Source organism: Numenius arquata, chromosome 12 (genome assembly GCF_964106895.1).
Source record: "Numenius arquata chromosome 12, bNumArq3.hap1.1, whole genome shotgun sequence".
NCBI classification, from domain to species: Eukaryota; Metazoa; Chordata; class Aves; order Charadriiformes; family Scolopacidae; genus Numenius; species Numenius arquata.
The window spans coordinates 38,258,744-38,270,780 of record NC_133587.1 but is presented as its reverse complement, the minus strand read 5'-3'; the positions used below and the strand labels follow the sequence as shown (position 1 = coordinate 38,270,780).

Genomic DNA, 12,037 nt, shown 5'->3' with positions numbered 1-12,037 from the left:
ATAATGCACAGAAACTTGGCCAAATGTTAAACTTTCGAAGAGTGGAGAAAAAAAGAAAAACAAAATAACCCTTGAAATATCTACTAATCATTGAAGAACTTCATATAAGGAAACTAAAAACCTCAAAATCCTCGTTTTCTAGGTTTGCTCAAAATCAATCATCTAGCATGGGACAAATTATTTGTCACTTTGACAGAGTAGCTCAACACAGCTTCTTTAGTCCAACGCTACAGAACCAAAGCAGGACCTCCCCTGCAAGTGGGTACTCTAGGACACAGGCAGTCTCTTCTACGTATTAAGCAAGTCCTTCATCTCCAAGTCTCATTACTCTTAAAAGAAAAGAAAGGAAAAAAAAAAAGTCTTTTCCACACTGAAACACAAGCAATGTGAAACAGAAGTTCCATAGGAATACAGAAGAAAGAATCCAACTGGGAGGAAGCAGAAGAAAAAAAAATAGTAATTTGTTGGATTTATATTGCTAAAGGTCAGGTCCAGAAGTGAAAATAGCAGGAGCTGGGAAAGATTGATAAGAGATTAGGAAACCACGTGAGCAAACTGATAGGGAAAGGACTAGGCAGACAGAGTTGGACAATGCTGGTGGGAAACAACTTTATGAGATGATTCCAAAGGGGAACTGGTACTGAATCATCAAGGGCACGTATAGAAGAGGTTAAAAAGAGTAGTTTGGGACAGAGAAACCCTTATATAACTCTGAAATATACTGACATCTTATCATCCTCTAGCTTCTGCAATAGCATAAGCAGCTACTGTCTGTAAGAAATTAATTTAATGACTCTGTGACAGAGTGAGCTGTCAGGAGTTTTTTGTTGGGGTTTTTGGTTTTGTTTTGTTGTTACTTTTTAAATACACAAACTACAAAGTGAGGAGGGGACAAGACACTAAGCATTAAACCCAATATTACAAGAACATTTAGGCATCATGCTAAGAACTCTGGTCTTTAGGAAATTAAGGTTTCTTCTACAACCATAAATGCAGTCCCCCTGTGCAGTGTCGGAGGAATTATTTACTTTAATATGTACTTTTTCCATGGGACACTGCAAAATGAGAACTGCACTTGAAATGGTAAATCAAATCACCAGTAAATAAGACTGGCTACTAACACGATCAGTCACCATTAGAGACACTGTGCTGTCATGTCCTTCCCCAGCACTACAAAAACTACAACAGTCAGTCCCCAGAACAGGACGAAACCAATTTCTTCCAATTTTAGTCCCCTGCCTCTTTCATTAGATACATTCCAATTGCCGCAGCAAGCAAGAGTGGTCCAACGGCTCTGAACCACCAGCAGACCAAGTCTATTCCCTACATTGACTGAAACATGTTCTCCAAAACCTTCACCAAGCACCCAGAAACTACAAGCACATGTACCCAGGGAAGTTACTATTCTAATTCTGTACTTCCTATTGAGACTGTAACCTGAATGTGACTTTACGTACAATTAAGTATACGACAGGTAGAAACAAGCATAGGAATACCTCAAATAGCTGACAAGCTACAGAACAACCAAGTATTTTTAGCTGAAAAACACTGACACTCTTAGCAGAGCACACCATTGATCAATACAGTCTTGCCAACTTACCAACAATTACGCAAATTTAAGGTATCAATCACATCAGCAAGCGCAGTACCTGTGAAGCAGGACATGTTGCCAGATTTAATCAGGTGAGGCTGTTAATGGCAGCCGCAGTTAAGAACTCTGTACTGACCAGCACAGCGACGGTGTGCCTGTAAGTCCTCCTTTCACCATACATTCCCACTCTCCAAACACAATTTCAACTGGACCTCTGCAATCCTCACCCTCTGAGGGTGCATGGGACTGGTTAGGTGCTATCTCACCCTACGCTGTCTTCCAACTTGAGGGAGGCACCACAGAACAACTGCTTCCCAAACGGACACTGGCAAGTTACAATTAAAAATATTCAGAAGCATGAGAGAGCTATCTGTGAGCACTGATTAACACCCATACGAAAAGCTAGGAAACTCTAGCAGCATCTGAACAAGGGATCCAATTGTCCAGCTGGAACTGAGGTTTATTTCTACAGAAGATCCTTACACTGTAAATATAACGCACCGCTTTATTAGTTACTAACTAACCATGCAAATCATAAGCAACACTGATTTAACTCATATGGCCTACATGACTTTATCAAGTGTTTGTTGGAAAGGATATTTAAGACCTTCTAACACCTTTGGCTACTTGGGATGACTGAACAGATGCTGTAGCCTAATGCCTTGTACAGGTATTGTATGTGCATTATGTATATATAGTTGCTCAAAGAAGAAAAGTTCTCTCAAGCTGAAGGCTTAGGACATCTCAGGGGTGCACTCAAGTGGACAGGGTGTAGTCTACAGTTCCTCTCACCTTCCAGAGGACAAACTTACTGCTTTTGGTTGTATCTAACCACCACTGTGTTGTGAATACAAATAATCAAATATAAACACCTTAACTTCTAGGATATTTCTACTTTATTACCTATTTATTTTCTAGTTCCAGTCATCTTTCTTTTTGCAATAAATACTCATCCTTTCTGGCTACTATGAGGCTTCTGCAGCTTTATCCAGTACCTGCAAAGTAGTACTCCCTTTGGATAGACAAAAACAGATGCTTTCAGCTTGACTTAAAATCTCACTCAGTCTCTGCTTGTCACCTCTGATCTGCATAGGAGATCATCTGCCCAACATGCAGGAGCTATGATTAAACACTGGCTGTTCTTTCACCATAAAGTCAGTAACATATTCGGATGCTGGTATGACAATGGTGTACTACATAAACAAGAGGTGACAAAAATCTCTGCTCCTGCTTGAGGAAGTGACTGAGGTATCCAAAATTAGATTGGCATAAGAAGCCTCATTTGCAGAAGTCCCAGTTATACTAAATTAATGCTTAAGATGTCCTTAACTGTGTCACACTGATGGGCCACAGATTAGAAGGACTAACTGCTCAACTTCTTAGATCAGGGACTTCCTAAACAAGTCCTCCCCCTCCTTGGAAGCTGAGCTGGAGTCGCAACTGTGTTAAGCACTGTCTGTCCTTGACACTCCTGTCAATTGTCTTCCTTCTCCCTTAGTCAGGTGCTCCATATATGCCTTTCTCATATTGCTTCTGCACCAGCTCTTGCAAGGAACGGGAAGATGGAAAGGCATTAGATGATTCTGGGCTCCCCAGTTCAAGAAGGACAGGAAACTGCTAGAGGGGGTACAGCAGAGGGCTACAAAGATGATTAGGGGACTAGCACATCTCTCTTACAAGGAAAGGTTGAGAGACTTGGGTCTTAGTCTGGAGAAGAGAAGACTGAGGGGGAGTCAGATCAACGCCTATAAATACTGAAAGGGTGGGTGTCAAGAAGGTGGGGCTAGTCTTTTTTCAGTGGCGCCCAGTGACAGGACAAGAGGTAACAGGCACAAACTTGAACATAGAAAGTTCCATCTAAACATAAGCAGGAACTTTACTTTGAGGGTGGAAGAGCCCTGGAACAGGCTGCCCAGAGAGGTGGTGGAGTCTCCATCTCTGGAGACATTCAAAACCCACCTGGACACATTCCTGTGCAACCTGCTCTGGGTGGACCTACTTTGGCAGGGGTATTGGACTAGATGATCTCCAGAGGTCCCTTGTAACCCCATATCATTCTCTGATTCTGTGATTACAATTGCCCTGGCATGGCAAAAGTAATTGCAGAAAAGCCTTAAGCAGTACCTTTGCCGAACCTTATCTTAGGTCTAGACCAAGACTTAGGACACTGCCTCCAGTCAAACCTCAGCTTTCTATGGCTCACAATCTGGAAGTAGTTGGCTCACAGACAGAGCCGATTCCCAGCAGGAGGCATCTTAATCTAGCACAGGATCAGGGGAAGAGTCCACTAATGAGTGGTTGAATGTATATTTCCATGTTCACTCATAAAAGCTTATTTCTTTAAGATTCATCCAAAAGTTCTTTTGCAAGTAGACATTCTCCATATGCACCCTCTCTCCCCAAATTACAGAATCCCAGGTTGGAATGGACCTCAAGGATCATCTGGTCCAACCTTTCTTGGCAAAAAACAGAAAGGCAAAGGCAAAAAAACCTAACAAAATTCCCAGTGTTGTTTTCTGCAATTTTTAATAGAGCACAAACAGAAGGCACCTGAAAGGTTACAAGATTTTTTGACAGGTCAGTTTAACACCTGGAGCTGAAAGCGTCATCATATAGCCTTTTACAGAGTGAATTCTCTCTCTGCATTGGCATTTTATTTACTCCTACAGGTAGAGATCCTTTACAGAGTGGAAGATCAATCTATTTGTATTCCTGTCACTCTACTCCCAAGTCTTATTCACTTAAGACCAACTGATTTTTACTCCCCTCCTTTCTCCCACATTTCACTGTAACACGAGATAGGCTTTAACTTTTTGTTTCAGGCAGTAAATATTATTCAACAAAAACATCACAGCTTTTTTCTTTTTTTAACAGATTAACTATTCAGCGACACTGACTCAGAGATTGCAGTGGGACTTGGTACTAAGTATAATTGTCTATTTAGAGAGCTCCAAGGTAGAACTATCATCTGAATACTCCTCATAAATGAAAGGGAAACTTCCTCACAGACCCACTGAACAGATACTGTCAGTTCCACTCATACCTTTGCCACCATGCAGGGTGCTTTTCATTTCCCCCTCAAAATTTCAAGGCCTTCAAAAGAAAAAAAAAGAAGAGAGAAAAAAAAAAAAGTGCCTGCAGATGGAGAACAGGAACACGCAGTAACAAATACGGTCAACACATACTGAAAAGCTTCCAAATCCTGTGATAAAAACCTATAGAGAGTTCCACAGAAGTGTTTACTGCAAACCACAGGCTGTGTTTCTGTGCTATATGCATACCAGACTGGCCCAACAAGAAGATCCTGGACCATACATGCTTCCCAATTTCAACAATACAAAATCATGACCTTTCCTATTACATATTATAGCTATATTAGGGTCCTTGTATTTTTGCAATGGTATCCAGTCACATTTCAAGTTTATGTCTGTGGTTCCAGGAGGGTCTGAAAGGAAGACATAGGGTTCCACAGAGACTCCTTTCCCTCTTCTGCTTTAAAGAGTTCATTCCACCACAGACCACAATCATGCCACTGCAGCTCTCTGTAGAGCCCCTGCTCTTCATGGTTAGACTGAGAGCTGGCAGCTCTAGTAATTCTCAGACGATTGAGAAACACAAAAAACTTTTCTTATGGACCTAAACAACTGTTTGTATAACTGACATTTCTAAGTTTACTATGAAATTAACTGCCAAATTTAAAACTGCCCTTTAAAAAGCAGTATGTGAAAGATATACTCAGCTAATATATTCACCTGGCTGTCTACCTAGGTGGACAACTTAGAGGAAGACAGAACACAATTCCACTGTCCTCCCTGATTTTTAATCAGTATCAGTCTGGGATACTGTACAAGCTAAGCGCTCCCAGCACCTAACACTTCAGCATGACTAGTATTAGCCATAACCATCTCCCCTCAGCAGCTCAGATGGTGGATAAAAGGAAATGGGGAAGGGAGTAGAAATGTACTTTTGTGATATTCTCATATGTACTAAATAACCTAGTTCCTGGAAAAAAATAAATCTTTTCAGTTACTGCACACATATATATCTAGTACTCTAGGTTACTCCAAGTCATGCTCCTACTTTAAAAAGTCAAGTAATACATTGAATATCACATTTCAGATGCTAGAGAATTAAAATGTTACAGGTAAGAGACAAAAGATATTTTCTTCATCCCAATGTTTACTACAGAACTGATCCAACAGCAATTCATTAGATGAAATTTATTGGTATAGTTACACTGATAAACTCTACTAAAAAAGATGTTATACCAACAAAGGCACTCTATACTATTCTCTATTATATCACTTAATCAAGTAAAATAATTAAGTCTTTTGTTAACATAGAAATAAAAAAAAATAACAAGCAAATATGTATCACAGTGAAGACATGAATTGGAGAGTTGTTCACTCCAATGGTTGGCTCCAATTCTGGCTTAAGCTGCAATTTAAAAGAGAAAGTTTTCACATTCCTAGCCAACACTCCTTTGCCAACAAATACAGAATAACTTCACCTTTTCAAAGGCCAGGTCTGAAGATGTAGCTCCACAGCAGCATAAGCAGCAGCACAGCAGAAGCTGCTGATCCCTTTGGACAGGCTAGGTGGTTCCATTCCCTCCCGCATGCTACATCTGGATTTATACAAAACTGTTCCACAAGTTGGCTGGAAAAGCTTAATTGGTCAGAAGCTATAGGCTTGCTGATAGTGCCAGTTTTAGGTCTATTCAGCTCCCATATCTAGCCATGTGGCAAGCAGATTATTCCTGCCCTTTGCTCACACTAGAAGCCATACAGCACAAGGACATCATCCTTGCAGTGGCAGCTAGCCACCAGATCAGCTTAGCTATGTCAAACGGTGCCAGAAGACACCAGGGTGACTAACCACTTAAATAAGCCAGCGCAAGTTACCCTCTCTCCCTACTGTTATAGATAACCAGCCTGCATTTTTATCTGAATTTGTCAGCAAAAGTGGTTATAAAGTTTCTGTTCCCCCCAGTCTGAACTTACTGAATGAGTTATTTAATATCCTTGATAACCTCTCCCACAAGGGGCAGGAAACAGTAGTTGTTCTAGTGTGAAGCCATTAACATAACACCTCTCATAAAGCTGAAAAAACATCCAGAATGGATATAGTTAATCCACTCCAAGAGCAACAGCAACACTAAATAGGAAGAACCACAAACTATTCCTCAGATGTCTCTACAAGGTCACCAATAACCCCTGAAACGTGACTTTTAAGGGAAATGGAGGCACCTGAATGAAAAAGTGGGGTTTCAAGAACAACCTTCCAGGAATCAAATGTTTAGGTAGGGTTTTATCAGCATTCCTCAGCTAAGGTACAGACAGGAACAGATTCTGAAAAGGAATCCAGTCCTATGCTGTGTACGGTACGTTGCTGTGATCATGAGCAACAGCTTTACTTCAATCTACCTCCTATAAGAAAAACATGATTCATTTGTTAGATTTTTTAGATAGCTTTGAAAGACACACAGACAAATTAAAATGTACATAGTATATATACCCCTTGAAAAGAATGGGAACTGAGGGACTCGGAGAGACGAACAAGAAACTGCAATTTTGTCACAGAATAGTGCAGTAAAAGGGCATGACTTTTCAGTCTGCTGAGCTGTCTGCTAAAGAGCCAAGAACACTGAAAACATGGGGCAAGAAACAAGACACCAGAAGCTGAATCAATGGCAGACTTGGTAGGAGAAGAATACTAACTCAGTTTAAGAAGGACAAGCACGGAAAAAAGAAGTGATGTTGAACTGTATCACTTGATTTCTGTTTATTCAACAGGACACTTTTCTCAGGGAAAAAAAAGAAACAAACCACCAAAATAACCACCCATGTCATCAGTCACAGGATAAGACTGAGTGATAAAAAAAGGATGGAAAAAATGGGAAGAGGGGGCTACAAGGATGCCTACTCTAGGTGGCAGGAGATAAATCATCACTAAGTTTTTAGAACATGTTCAGCCCAACTTTGTTGCAGAGATGGCAAGCAAGGCTAGCAAAGGACTACTTCCAATTTTAGAGGGGAAAAAAACCCAAACAGGCTTAAAGCCTAATACATAGGCAGTAATATGTGACAGTGACAGAAGCTGACTATTCCATCACAAGCCGAAAGGATTTCAAATGCAAGGAACCAAAAAGAGAGGATGCAGTGACACAGACAAGTTTGGTGTTTGTTTTTTTTCCTTTTGGAAAGCTGCAAAGAGCTTTAAAATATCCTGGCAGACCACACATTAAAGTCACACTGCAATATTATTCATGCAGCCACAGGCTATATAATATGGATGTTGCAGATTGAACATTTCCCACCTCAATCTAAAGGAATGCATGAGCTGGCAGCTAAAGAAGGATCATAGTAAGTTTACAGATGTAAGATACTCTGATACAAAGAAGTGATGTGAAGTGTATCTAGAGATCAGTATCAGAAGACTCTTCAGTGATCCAAGATTAATTCAATTACATATTGCAGCATGAATACATGACACGACAGGAAGAACAGGATTTTAAAAAGAAGCGTGAGCACACAGGGACATGAGAGTAAGTAAGCTCTACCCTGCAAGCTGTACCTCATCCTACAAATAGGAAGAGGGTCTAGAGGTACACAAAATAAGAGAGGACAATAGATATATTAACAGGTAAATAAAAACGAATAGAGAACTAAGTCCACACTGTCTTGTTGCTCAAGTCTTCAGGAAAAGGTTAATAATTTCTAATAATAGTGACAAGCTTAAAGAAACCTAACACATCTTAAAACATTTCAGTTCAAGAATTATGTTCATAACTGCTTAAGACACTGTCAAACATATCATTCAAGATTGCTTGAATTTACACTTTTTTTTTTTTTTTTTTACACGTTTTAGTACGTCTTTTGAATTCTAGAGTTTCTGCAACTGATCAGTCACTTTAGATCATTACGGTAATTGAGATGTTTTCTCCCCTTGTCACAAGGAGTTGCTTCATGCAGAGACAGCAGGTTATTAGATGTGTAAACAGGAGTAAGCCTAGTTAAAAACAACCATTCCTGAACTCCGCAAGTTCATAAAAGGAGAAGATACAGTACGAGTCAAAAGGAGAGACAATCAAATTCAAAATCAGTCAGAATTCTTAGGTATGTATGGAAGCAAGTTATTACAAATACACTGGTTTTAAGCACCAACAAAAGAAGCTCATGAAAAGCAAAGAAGAAAGCCAATATGGTCGTGTCAAGAACAGTTCTGTCTAATCAGTTTTCACTCAGGATAAAATGATCAACTGGATGAAAAAAAGAGGGGGGTCACAAAATAATAATAATAAAAAAATCATAGTACACTTGAGACACTGATTTCAAAGCAAGCTTGGATACTACTACATGCGAACAGATACAGTAGAATCACCACAAAGTAGCTGCTTAACAAGCAATTCCAGCTGCAGCAAAAATAGTAAGATGCCTTTTTTTTTTTTTTAGTAGGTTTGCAAGGCTGGACAACTGTGTTTTTCAGAAGACATGAACTCCAGTTCAAACTCTTCTCAAAGTCAAAACATTTGCACAGTCCATCTTAAGCGGATCAGCTAGTGCAGAATGGCATGCAGGTTCCTGCTACGTGTCTTTTAGTATTCTACAAGTCACTCTGGAAAAGCTTTTATCAATAGCTGATATTTCACAGGGAAAACTTTTCTTAGAGAATTGGGGCTTCATTTTATTCAACATTCTCCTTAGTGATATTCAAAGCAGGAATAGAACACACTTCAAAGAGTTTGCAGTAAGAGTTAGAAATGGTTGCAAGACTTTAAACCTCATGATATCTTCAAAATTAATTCCTGAGTGGTTTGCAGCTAACGTGATCTTTCACAGAATACCAGAATCTGAAAGGAACACCCAATTGGATGAGTGCAAATTAGGGGAGTGACTAAATATCAATACTACTGAAAAAGAACTATCCTATTAGAATTTGATTTGCTATAGCAAATAGAATTTCTTTCCCTATAGAAATAGGGAAGAAAAAGCTTAATTTTGCTTAAACACAGTAACAAGCAAACAAAAAAACCACCCCAGCTCTAAGAGAGCTGGTAATGCTTTCCAGAAGCTGATTAGACAGAACAAAGCAAACTTAGGACACTGTACAGTCTCCTTCCTTAAAGGTCCTAAACATAGAATGAGACAAGTGTCTGCAACTGTATAAGCACATTCTGCTTTAGTGAAGAACAAAAAAAGGTTAGCTCCTGAGTATACTTCAAAAAATCCACTCTGCTGGTTTGAAGGCTTAAATATCTCCACTTCTTCAAACATCAGTAGCAGCTAAGACTTGTAAGAAAACTAATACAAATAGCTGCCTGAAACAATAAAGATTCAGATCTGTTTTTTTTTTTTTTTTTTTCAATCTTCCTTGTATTCATAGCACACTTCAAAATCCTGCACTGAATTTTGTTCCTCATTTTTGGAGTTAGTAAGTCCTGGTAAATGTGCTGAGAAGTTAACACTTCTTTTTTGCTGTAGCTCTCCACTGGCAGCGAGTCTACGCAAAGCGAGATTTGAGGCAGACCAAAAAAAAAAAAAAAAGTGATGAGCAGTTTAAGAAACTTCACATTCCAGAGCTAATCATAGTAAATCTGAAGTTTCTTGTCCAGGCAGGCAGAGAAACTTATTTGTTTACAAGCAAGTTAGGTCCCTTGTTTAGGGACTAACTGGTAAACAGTATCAGAAGTCCAACCCATACTTTTGAAACAGCCCACTATCACTTAAATCAACTGCTGGTCAAAGTTAAAGATTTGTACTTTGAGGAAAGCTACATCACCGCGGTTTCGTTCATAAAGGTAGCAACTTCAGCCTGCAACCTAATAATGCTTCTAAGATTTTCACCACAATAAAGACTAACTTGACCTGAAGAATTTTCTAAAACATGTTCAAGATATTCCCTTGACAACAAGCACTATGATTTTTCCCTAAGCATCCCAAACAAAGATCTAATTTAAGATGTCGCCTGTCTGGAATGCAGACATGTTCTTCAAGATTGTGAGACGCAGGCCACAAAACACGAGAAACTAAAAATGGTTTTAAGCCTCTGAATATTAGTATCAGCATCCATATGCTGGAGAGTTGAATTCAAGGAACATTTAAGGTATGCAATTAATGAAAGAATAAACCAGGCTTGTATCCTTAGTATCTATACTGGAAGACTGGTAAACCATTTGAACTTTTGCTATTTCTTTAAAGCAAGCGTAAGTTCTAAAACGTGTGCAAACTGTGTATGTAATAGAAAAGAGATAGCCACTTAAGTCTCCTAGGAATTAGTTTAAGACCAAACCTAAACTAGCAGCTTAACCACAGTATTATTCACAAGACGAGTCATTTTCAAAATGAGTACACAGCATCTTCACAAGCCGCAATCATACTCTTACTGACCAAGGCAAGCATCTAATCTTTAGGAGATCTTCCACTGAAGACTAACAATCTAAACTCAAAGCATCATTTATATAATGCTTTAAGGAAGAAATACATTTTTAGGCTTAGTCTTAAGGACTTTGGACTACGTTTGCTGGACAAACAGTTTTGTCAGGTCTAATAAACTGTTGGTCTCAAATCCTGAATGACTACTTACAATTCAGTATTTAAATTTTAATTTCTCTCTAGTTTCCTCTTACACATTTCTTCTCCTTCCCTCCCTACGCATGCCAATGTTTTCTCAATAGCTACGATTGCTATTTCTTAGTAGAATATATGAATCTGTATACACACTTCAATAGATTATGAAGTGTTCTGTTTCAATATACCACTTAAGAGATTTACCTAATGACAGGCGTAGCTTGAAGCTATACAGAAGAGGAATTAGCAGTTTCCTAACTAAAGTAGGCGAGATCCAACACACATTCAATACAGTATATGCCATGCAGTTTTCTGGAATCTAGTTTAGAAGTTCTATTGATCCATTCTCTATACCACAGGCAAACCGCAACTTCACCCAAAGGTGATCTTCCTCTGAATTCATATGATGCCCATACAGAGCACTGTTGGGGTTTTTTTTGTTTGAGGTTTTTTAAGGAACTGACTCAAAAATTTACTAGGGAGTTCAAGCAAGACTAAGGCAGGAGAGACACATGCAACTGCTTGTACAGAGCAAAGCATTCACCTCCTGCACTGTGGCATTCAGTCTTCTATGAAAGGCAACCACACAATGCCTTTCACTGAGCGATCCCGCTCCACCCTGAAGTGACTGAAAGCATTAGATGTCTATCCCACAAACTCACGCCTATAGTACCTATGCTGGAAGTGAGAATACTATTTCAAAGCTTATACAGGAAGAGTTCACATCCATTTGTTCTTGTGCCAATGTTGTTCTTCAGTTAATTTTTCTCCTTGGTGTTTACCCCCTTCCCTCCCCTTACAGGATGTTTTCATACATACAGTGTTATCACATCCCTTCTTGGCTTTCCTTTTATTAAGCTAAATGAGCAAAGCCTTT

At 39.3% G+C, this 12,037-nt stretch overlaps 1 protein-coding gene across 4 annotated transcripts in view; it reads right to left on the bottom strand.

The window, feature by feature from the left end:
- PRKAG2 (protein kinase AMP-activated non-catalytic subunit gamma 2) overlaps positions 1-12,037 on the bottom strand; it is a 171,743-nt gene that overhangs the window by 33,338 nt on the left and 126,368 nt on the right. The window contains exon 1 of one of the 4 annotated variants that reach the window (XM_074157324.1): positions 2,499-2,530. The exons of the other annotated variants lie outside the window; for them this stretch is intronic. The gene's annotated coding sequence lies outside the window, so the exon portion shown is untranslated. Of the gene's footprint in view, positions 1-2,498; positions 2,531-12,037 lie in introns of those variants that run through there. 4 annotated transcript variants of the gene reach the window in all.